This window comes from Asparagus officinalis, chromosome 1 (assembly GCF_001876935.1).
Source record: "Asparagus officinalis chromosome 1, Aspof.V1, whole genome shotgun sequence".
Classification (NCBI taxonomy): Eukaryota; Viridiplantae; Streptophyta; class Magnoliopsida; order Asparagales; family Asparagaceae; genus Asparagus; species Asparagus officinalis.
Window position 1 is genome coordinate 89,893,689 of NC_033794.1, and position 9,813 is coordinate 89,903,501.

The following is a 9,813-nucleotide window of genomic DNA, read 5'->3' on the forward strand; positions in this document are numbered from 1 at the left end:
GCCACAAGCCTCCATATTCGGCCCACTATCTTAGCCGACAACTTACATGACCGACTCGAAAGGTGGTATTTACCGACCTATCTATCAGATTGAGCCACAAGCCTCCACACTCGGCCCACTATCTCAGCTGACAACTTACATGGCCGATTCGGAAGGTAGTACTTGTTGACCTACCTACCAGATTGAGCCACAAGCCTCCACACTCAGCCAACTATCTTAGCCGACAACTCTCGAGGCTAAGTAAAAAGTCGGTATTAGTCGGCCTTCTAACGAATGACTAGAAAGACAGTGTAGCCTCAAACCCCCCGCCAACAGCCAGTCACCATGATATTAAATCACGGTCAAAGATCATTATTACTCCAGTCCTAAAATTCTTCATGACTCATCAGGCTATATCAGCATAAAGTAGCTACTGTCGCTTGCACTAACCACCTGGGTGACCCATGCCACCCATAGTCGACACTTGTCAGCTATCTATCAAGTCAGTTGCTTGTCTGGACTCAGCCACAGTTACATATTTACCCCTCTCAGCAAGGTATATATAAGGGCTCATTGCCTACTAAGTGGAGCGATTTGAGGGGAAGCCTCCAGGGGGCCACATGTATGCAACTTCTACGTACTTAGCACTATTTCTAGTTTATTGGTATATTCTCTACTCAAGCTCAAATACTGACTTGCCCGGGAGGAACTACCAGAGAACCCAACTCTAGTCCTCTAACGAGTATTATTGTGCAGCTCTCTTATACAGACAAGACACCGGTCTTCAAAAAGAGATGAGGGAACCCACATCACTCATATCAACCTTAAGCTCCCCTGGCTAAACTCGGGATTACCTGCTAATCTTATTGTTGAGTCTCACAATATCAATAGTTTGGCGCCCACTATGGACCCTTCATCTCTCTTTTACAAAAGAACGAGTGACCCTTTGTGCTTAAAGCTTGTAGATAAGAAGCTACCATTCTGATAGGCAAAAACGCCATGCTTACCATGAACGTTTTGGGGACCACCTCTCCAAGATATGGTCATCGTTACTCCTCTTATAAATAAGAGATATCTTTATGCTACGTACTAACCTATACACAGATTTCACCATTTGATCTCTATCAACTCGGCCCACTTCTGCTGCTAATCCTAGCATCATTCTCATGTCTACATCCAGAGCACATATGGTACTCCCCAAGGAACAAATTAAAGATACTATCTTTAAAATAAGATATTCTTTGTGTCATGTACCTATGTGCAGACATTGGCTTCCACTCAAACAACCTTGACACCCGCTTAGGGTAAGACCAATGCGTACCATCGACAAAAGATCTTGGTATCATTTTCATGAATAAAATCAAGACACGTCACCGACCCAAAAGACCTTGGCACCTACTCAAGGTAAGACCAAGGCGTGCCATCGACAAAAAGACCTTGGTATCTTTTCAGGGTAAAACCAAGGCACGTCAACTCAATCTACTTCGGCAAAAAAGACCTTGGCCTCTTTGTAAGCCTAAGGCACGTACCCTAAGACCTTGGTATCATTGAGTAAACTCAAGGCACGAGATCGAGTAGGACTACTCCCCACACATGAAGTCGAGTCATCTCGACCCGAAGGACCGATTGGTACTCAAAGGTACGCCGTTCAAATTAAAAATTAAAAATATTTATATTTGAAAATGTCTACAACGTAGAAAGTGCTAAACAAGCAAACACCAAGACTAGTGCCCACTCAGCATAAAACTAAGGCATATCGACTTGGCCTACATCACCTAAAAGACCTTAACAGGTTCCTAAGCCCAAGGCACGTACCCTACAACCTTGGTGTCATTGCAAGTATATCCAAAGCACTAATCCGAGTTGTCTCAATGCAAAAAACCAATGGATACTCAAAGGTATGCGGTTTAAATTAATAAAGACAAATGTTTGCGCCTAGAGTGTTTGCACAAGACCTTGGCCCGTTCATAAGCCCAATGCATGAATTTTAGCCTTGTGATCATATTCAACTATAAGGTATGAGATCGAGTCACCCCATTCGCTATAACAGCAACCTGTCGCTTCCCTCATAAATGTACCTTAGGACCCGGCTAGCTACAGTCCTATTTTACTAGACTCATCTACACTGAGTCCAAGTGAAAGGGGCCAAGTTATGACATCAATTAACCTAAGTGTTAATTCTCCTCTTGGAGTCAACACATGTCCCAAGTCAGCATTAATCAATCACGCCAGCTCACCCTCACCAGGGGCAACTCGGGTGGCTTGGGCACTCGACCCCTCCTGAGCTAGGATGAGTCGAGACGAGCTCCCACTCGACCTCATCAATCGAGTTGACCATCATTATTCACTCAGAGATGGGTTGACATCTTGCGTGGCCAACTCGAAAGATGGTACTTGCTAACCTACCTATTAGATCGAGCCACAAGTCTCCACACTTGGCCCACAATCTCAGCTAACAACTTACATGACCGACTCAAAAGGTTGTACTTGCCGACCTACCTATCTAATCGAGCCACAAGCCTCCACACTTGACCTACTATCTCAACCGACAACTCTCAATACTGAGTAAAAAGGCGGGATTAGTCGGTCCTCCACTGGACGACTAGAGAGTCGGTGTATCCTCGAACCTTGCGCTAATAGCCAGTCACCATCACATTAAATGCATGATCAAAGATCATCATTACTCTAGTCCCAAAAGTCTTCATGACTCATCAGACTTTGTCAGCACTAAGCAGCTGCTGTCGCTTTGCCCCAACCACCTAGACGACCCATGCCACCCACAGTCAACATTTGTCAGTTGTTTGCCGAGTCAGCTGCATGCCTGGACTTGGTCACAGTTACATATTTACCCATCTCAACTAGGTATATATAGGGGCACAGTGCCTACTAACTAAGGGACTAGAGGGGGAAGCCCCCAGGGAGCCACAAATATGCAACTTATGTATACTTAGAACTATTTTCGGTTCATTGGTATTTTTTTCATTCAAGTTCAAATACTGACTTAACCATCGGAGGAACCACCGAATAACCTAACTCCGGTTCTCTAACGAGTGTTATTATGCAGCTCTTTTATATAGACAGGGGACCGGTCTTTAAAATGAGATGAGGGAACCTACATCACTCATATTGACCTTAAGCCCCCTTGTTAAACTTTGGATTATCCACTAATCTCGTTGTTGGTTCTCAGGACATCAACACATATATTTGTATCTTTTTTTTTTAAATAGAAAGTTTCATTTTTCTTTTTATTAATGATACATTGGCGGATTTATATCTCACAGCATCTTTCTTTTAAAAAATAATCAAGATCAAGCTATAGCTCTAGTTAACATGAAACATTCCCTCGACATCTCTTTTAGTTTAGATTTTTGAGTTCAGAAAAATTTTATTGTGTTTTCTCCAAATAAAGCAGCAAATTGCAAGGACAATACAATCTCATTCATTCCTTCTAGTTACTAGTAATGGAGATTACGGTGGAGAGTTCAAAAGCCAATATAATTCTCTGTTGGATTTTTTTGGTCAAAACCGCTTTCCAAAAATTAAGTTTTCAAACTATATATTTATTAACTGCTGGTATTTTTCAGAAATCTATATTAGCCTAGTAGAAAGTTAAAGTTTTGATGTTTTAAAAGGTCCTCTATTCGAGGCTTGTTGTTGCCAACAGCAAGCCGAGAATTGTTTTTGTAAATCAATTAATCCCTCTAAGTTCTAGTGGGTCGTGGGTCGTGGGCTCGTGGGTCGTCAGCCAATGAGCTGGGGATCGGGGCTAATCTGGCTGAGGTGCTAAATGGAACTTTGTAAGGTACACTTCGCACTTCGCACGAAGGCATCGGGGCTAGATGGCGCAACGTTGGCTGCCATTGTGGCGCCGCCACGAAGGCTTCCTCGCAGGCTGCTTCGCAACAAGGGAACGTGACCCTCGCGTTCGCACGAGGGTGCTACCCTCACGTTCACGAGAGGGAGCGCGACCCTCATGTTCGTGAGGCTAGGCGCGACCCTCGCGTTGGGTAGAAATGCGACCCTCACGTTCAGACGTTTCTACATGTAGCAATTAAAGCTGCATGCAACAGTTACAATAATTAAGTTATTTGCTGTTATAATCATAATTGTCATTATAATTTGTAACATTCCAATGACCCTTGGGCTGGCCTTAGAGGACTATAAATAGAGCCCCTTAGGGTAGCTCTCATATAGACAAAAAACACATTGAAGTGTTTAAGCTGTTGTGCTACTGTTTGCAGAATTTGAAAGCATGCAAGCTTCGGTCCGTGCCCTAAGGAACAGAACCCTAAATCGAAAGGTTATTACAGATTGAAAGATCTTTGTCTTAACCGAATGGTTATTTGAATGAAAGGTTTTAACAGATAAATGAGATCTTTGCTTGAACCGAAAGGTTTTAACCAAAAGGTTTTAAACCGAAAGGTTTAACAGATCGAGAAGATCTTTGCCTTGACCGAAAGGTCTTATAGATCGAGGAGATCTTGACGGTACTTGGTCATAGTATTGTTCCTGAAAGAAGTTTAGCTTTGGGATCCTTACACCGGAGTATGTCAAATATTGCTTTAAACACATTATTTCATAAACGCACAGCAACTAAACTTGAAAAGTTTTAAAATGTAGCACTTTAGCTCTCTAACTAATTTATCTGTTTTATTCCAGATTTAGTCACATGCGCCAACAATCTTAAAGCAATATTTCTGATCTATCATGGATCCTGCGAGGACTCTTGGAGTGGACTGTTTCAAGTTAGAGAACTTAACGGATCCAACTTCAAAGCATGGCATCGGAAAGTGATCTTCGAAATGCAACTCTTGAAAATCTACTATGTGGTTTCTGAGGAGAAACCCAACTTTGAAGTAGATTATGAGTCTGAAGCCTCTTAGGCTAGAGATGATCACTTCTGCAGGAGTTATCTCATTAACTGCCTGGCTGATCAGCTAGCAGATGCTTATACTAATAAGCCCTCTGCAAAGGAAATATGGAATGCTCTGGTGGACCAGTACAAGGATGAGGAGAAGCTGTCTAAGTCTCACCTCATTGATAAGTTTCTGGACTTCAAGTTCGAAGATGACTTTGAGGTGTTGCCTCAAGTCAAAGAGCTTGAAAAGCTTGTTATGAAGCTGAAGGATGAAAAGATTAGTCTTTGTCAAACCTTCATTTCTGATACAATTGTTAACAAGATTCATCTATCCTGGATGTCATTCTCCACTGATATTCGGAGAAGGAAAACACAGGTGACTCTGTCTAATTTGAAGAGGTTCATTTCGATCGAGGATGAGATTCGAACTCGCACAAAGACTGAGCTCCTTGCTAAGCAGAAGGCGTCTGCTAACATGGTGGTTGTTAATTTTGGGAAGGATAGTAGTTCTTCTTCCAAGAGAAAGAAGAAGTCTTTTAATAAAAAGAAGAACTAGAATTCGAAGAACCTGAACGTTCATAAGAAAGAGTTCAAGAAGAGCAGCAAATGCTTCAACTGCGGGAAGTAAGGATATTTTACCAAAGACTGCAAAACACCAAAGAAGGGAATGACACACAATGTTAATCAGATAGACAACTATGTGGCTATGCTATTTTAGGTGACAACTCCCAGCAACATCTCTGGTTAGTGGTTAGATACAGGTACTACCTGTCATGTCTACTTCAACAGAGATCTATTCTCTTCTTATGTTGCTGCCAAAGAGAACGTATCAATGGCTGATCGTTCTGTGGTTCATGTTCTTAGAACTGGGAGTGTGGTGCTGACTCTTTCTTTAGGGAAAACTCACTCATTGAAGTATGTGAAACATGTTTCCTCATTTGCCAAAAACTTAGTCTTTGGAAGCCTGCTGTGTGATGCACGTATGGGGCTGGATTTCCAAGGAGGAAAGGTTGTGTTATCATTTAAGAAAATATATTTTGGTAATGCATATCGTACTGATGGCATGTATAAGATCCGTACTATTGTACCCAACTTAGTTATAAATGAAATATCATTTTCTGCTTACTCCTCTGTGTTATGGCACAATAGGCTAGGACATGTAAAAAACTGTCTAGCATGGAGAAGTTAGGATTACTTCCAAAATATGGGTGTAACAAACCTGAGAAGTGTGAAGTCTGCATGCAAGCGAAGCTAACAAGGAAGCCTTTTTCAAGTGTTATAAGGAGCACCAATCTGTTGAATCTGATTCATTCAAATACTTGTGACTTCAAGAGCTTTGTCACTCAAGGCAGCATGAAGTATATCTCACCTTCATTGACGACCATTCTTGTTTTTGTCATGTCTACCTGCTAAAATCTAAATATGAAGCTTTCAGCAAGTTTGTCGAGTTTCAGACTCGTGTGGAGAAGTGGCTTGGACTTCAGGTGAAAATACTCAAGAGCGACAAAGGAGGAGAGTACCAATCTAAGGAGTTAGAAGCATACTTCAAGGAGCATGGAAATATTGCTGAAACTACTGCTCCGTATTCTACGCAATCCAATGGGATTTTAAAAAGAAAGAATTGCACATTGACCGAGATGGTGAATTCAATGCTAATCATATCTGGTCTACCTACATGCTATTAGGGAGAGACTATGCTGATGTCAAACTGGATTCTGAACAGAGTACCCTATTCCAAAACTAACAGTACTCCTTATTAATTATAGTTGGGATATCCATATCCTTTGGATGGTCTCAAAATGTGGGGGTGTCTCATATATGTTCGAGTTCTAGATATCAGAAGGCCTAAGCTCAGACCAAAGGCAAACAAGTGTGTGTTTCTTGGCTTTGCTGAAGATAGCGATGCTTACAGATTTCTGGACCTTGGAACCAACTCCGTCATTAAAACTCAGGATGCAGAATTCTTTAAGAACAAGTTTATCAAGGATAAAGATTTATTGCTCAAAGATATAATAGAGAATACTGGTACGTCAGATGCACCAGAGATCATTGAAGCTCGGGATGTAGAATACTTATGCAAAAATATACCAGAGGATGCTAAACGTCAGAAGCACTAGAGGACTCAGTTTTGCAAGAAACTAAAAGTGTTAATGATGAAGGAGTTACCGAACCACCTTCTAAGCGTGTCAAAAGATAGAAAGATTGAGATGACTTCACCACCTATAATGTGGAAAGAGATCCATAAACTTTCTAAAAATTAATGCAGTTAATAGACGTTCTTCTGTAAAAAAAAGCTATAGATGATGAGATGAATTTATTGATTCAAAATCACACTTGGGTGCTAGTGGATGTACCTAAAGATGCAAGGCCTATTAGTTGCAAGTGGATCTTCAAGAAGAAGATTTGTCTGATGGTACTATTGAGAAGTACAAAATAAGACTAGTGGCAAAAAGATTCTCTCAAAGAGAAGGAATATGTTTCTTTGATATCTATGCACCGGTTTGCAGGATTACTACCATCAGAGTGTTTATCGCATGGGTGGTGATAGAAAGGTTTGTCATACATCAGATGGATGTGAAGACTGTCTTTCTCAATGAAGATCTCACAAAAGAGATCAACAATAAAAAACCAGAAGGACTTGATGCTCCAGCTAGTAAAGTTTGTAAACTTGTTAAGTCTCTATATGGACTTAAGCAGGTACCAAAACTCTGGTATGAGAAGTTTTATGGGGTTGTTTGCAATAATGGGTATCTAGTCAGTAAATGTGACAAGTGCATATACATCAAGGTCGCTGAAAAAAAGATAGTGGTTATCTGCCTCTATGAGGATGATATGCTCTTCATCAGGAGTGATTTGAAGATAGTAATATCTACTAAGAAATTTCTTTCAGCACAGCTCAGCATGAAGGACCATGGAACTACGGACGTGATTCTCGGAATTAAAATCATATACTCTAAAGAAGGTACTGGATTGTCCTAATCTTATTATGTTGAGAGCATGCTAAGAAAGTATGGTTATTACGACCTATCAGAACTGTCAGTGCCATATGATTACAACAAAAAGCTACGACCAAACACTGGAAGACCAATAGAGCAGCTAAGGTACTCAAAGTACATTGGGAGTCTTATGTACGCGATGAGCTCCACAAAGCCAGACATAGCATTTGCTATAGGAATGCTAAGTAGGTTCCCAAGTAATCCTATAAACCTTCATTGGGATGTTATTCAGAGATTAATGAGATACTTAAAAGGAACTACAGGTCTGTGCCTATTCTACACTGGATATCCGGCTATAATCGAAAGCTATTTAGATGCGAGTTGGTGCTCAGAACCAGATGAGTGCAGATTTACTGGTGGTTTTATCTTAACCATGGGTGGAGCTGTCATCTCGTGGAAGTCTAAGAAACAGACTATGATTGCACAGTCATCGATGGAATCTGAGTTCTTCGTACTCTGTACTACAGGCGATGAAGCTGAGTGACTCAGTTGTTTTCTCCGAGACCTTCCATCGACAGAATTGTAAGGTGTAATTACTAACTATTGTGATAATCAGGCGGCGAGTGTTGTGGTAGAGAACTCGATGTTCAATGGAAAGAAATGAACTATTCGTCTGAAGCATGGCTATTTAAGAGAACTCATTTGCCAAGGAGTCATCTCTGTGATTGACATCCGGTCTTTAGAGAATGTGGCTGATTCTTTGACTAAGGGTCTGAAAAAGGACATAATCGAAAGGATGTCTGCTGGAATGGGTCTCAAAATTTTGTGAGTCTTACAAATACTTTCTATGTACATCAAGTTATTAGTTCAAATATGCTACTAATGATAAGATAATTGGTTCAAAAGTCAAGTAAGATTTACAAAGTTTGGTGACTCTTACAAATACTTATCATTTACATCAAGTTATTAGTTCAAAACTTACGCTACTAATAATAAGATGATTGGTTCAAAAGTCAAGCAAGATTTGCAAGTGAAATCCTATCATAGTATAGAGGATGGTTGTTAAGCCTTAATGAGTCCAAAGCATTTCGAATATGGGCTGTTAGATAGGTAACATGCCTAAAGGACTCACCGATGATCCTATCATATAAAGAGAATGGTTGTTAATCCTTAATGAGTTCAAAGTATTTCGGATACGGGGTATTAGATAGGAAACACGCCTAAAGGACTCACCTAGAATCCTATCATGAGAGAGGATGATTCTTAAGCCTTAATGAGTGCAAAGCATATCAGATGCGGGATGTTTGATAGGAAACATGCCTAAAGATCTCATCTAAGCCTGGGTGGAGATTTAGTCGTCTCCTATGATGTCTTGTTGAAAGATATCTAGAGCCCTAGCAGAAACCAGGATATGCACATGGCCATAAATGTGTAAGGCAAATGCAAAGGCAAAGGCAAGTGTGGTTCAAAGTGAAAAACTACCATAGATGAGTTTGATCTTGTGTGACCACTAGATATTTAGACATGTGCTGGTTCAAGTCTCTGTGATACCATGCATCTATCTTTTATTAAGTTGGTCTAAAGGGGATTCAAGTCCTTACAACATCTACCTTATGCACAATGATTGAAACAACGGTACCATTACACGACACTAGTTTAAAAACTTGTGGGGGATTGTTGGATTTTTTGGTCAAATCCGCTTTCCAAAAATTAAGTTTTTAAACTATATATTTATTAACTGCTGGTATTTTTCAGAAATCCTTAGTAGCCTAATGAAAAGTTAAAGTTTTGGTGTTTCTAAAGGTCCTTTGCTCAAGGCTTGCCAACGGCAAGCCAAGAACTGTTTTCGTAAATCAATAAATCCCTCATAAGTTCTAGTGGGTCGTGGGTCATGGACTTATGGGCTGTGGGCCGTGGGCCAATGGGTCGGGGATCGGGACTAATCAGACTGAGGCGCTAATTAGCATTTTGTAAGGCGCACTTTGCACTTCGTGCAGAAGCATCGAGGCTAGGTGGCGCCACGTTGGCTGCCATTGTGGC

At 40.8% G+C, this 9,813-nt stretch overlaps 1 long non-coding RNA gene across 1 annotated transcript in view; it reads left to right on the forward strand.

Moving 5' to 3' along the window:
• The window catches only part of LOC109843179, a 22,268-nt gene that overhangs the window by 6,193 nt on the left and 6,262 nt on the right, over positions 1-9,813 (forward strand). Inside the window, exon 2 of the long non-coding RNA XR_002247560.1 lies at positions 5,586-5,587. This is a non-coding gene — a long non-coding RNA (uncharacterized LOC109843179). The remainder of the gene's footprint in view (positions 1-5,585; positions 5,588-9,813) is intronic.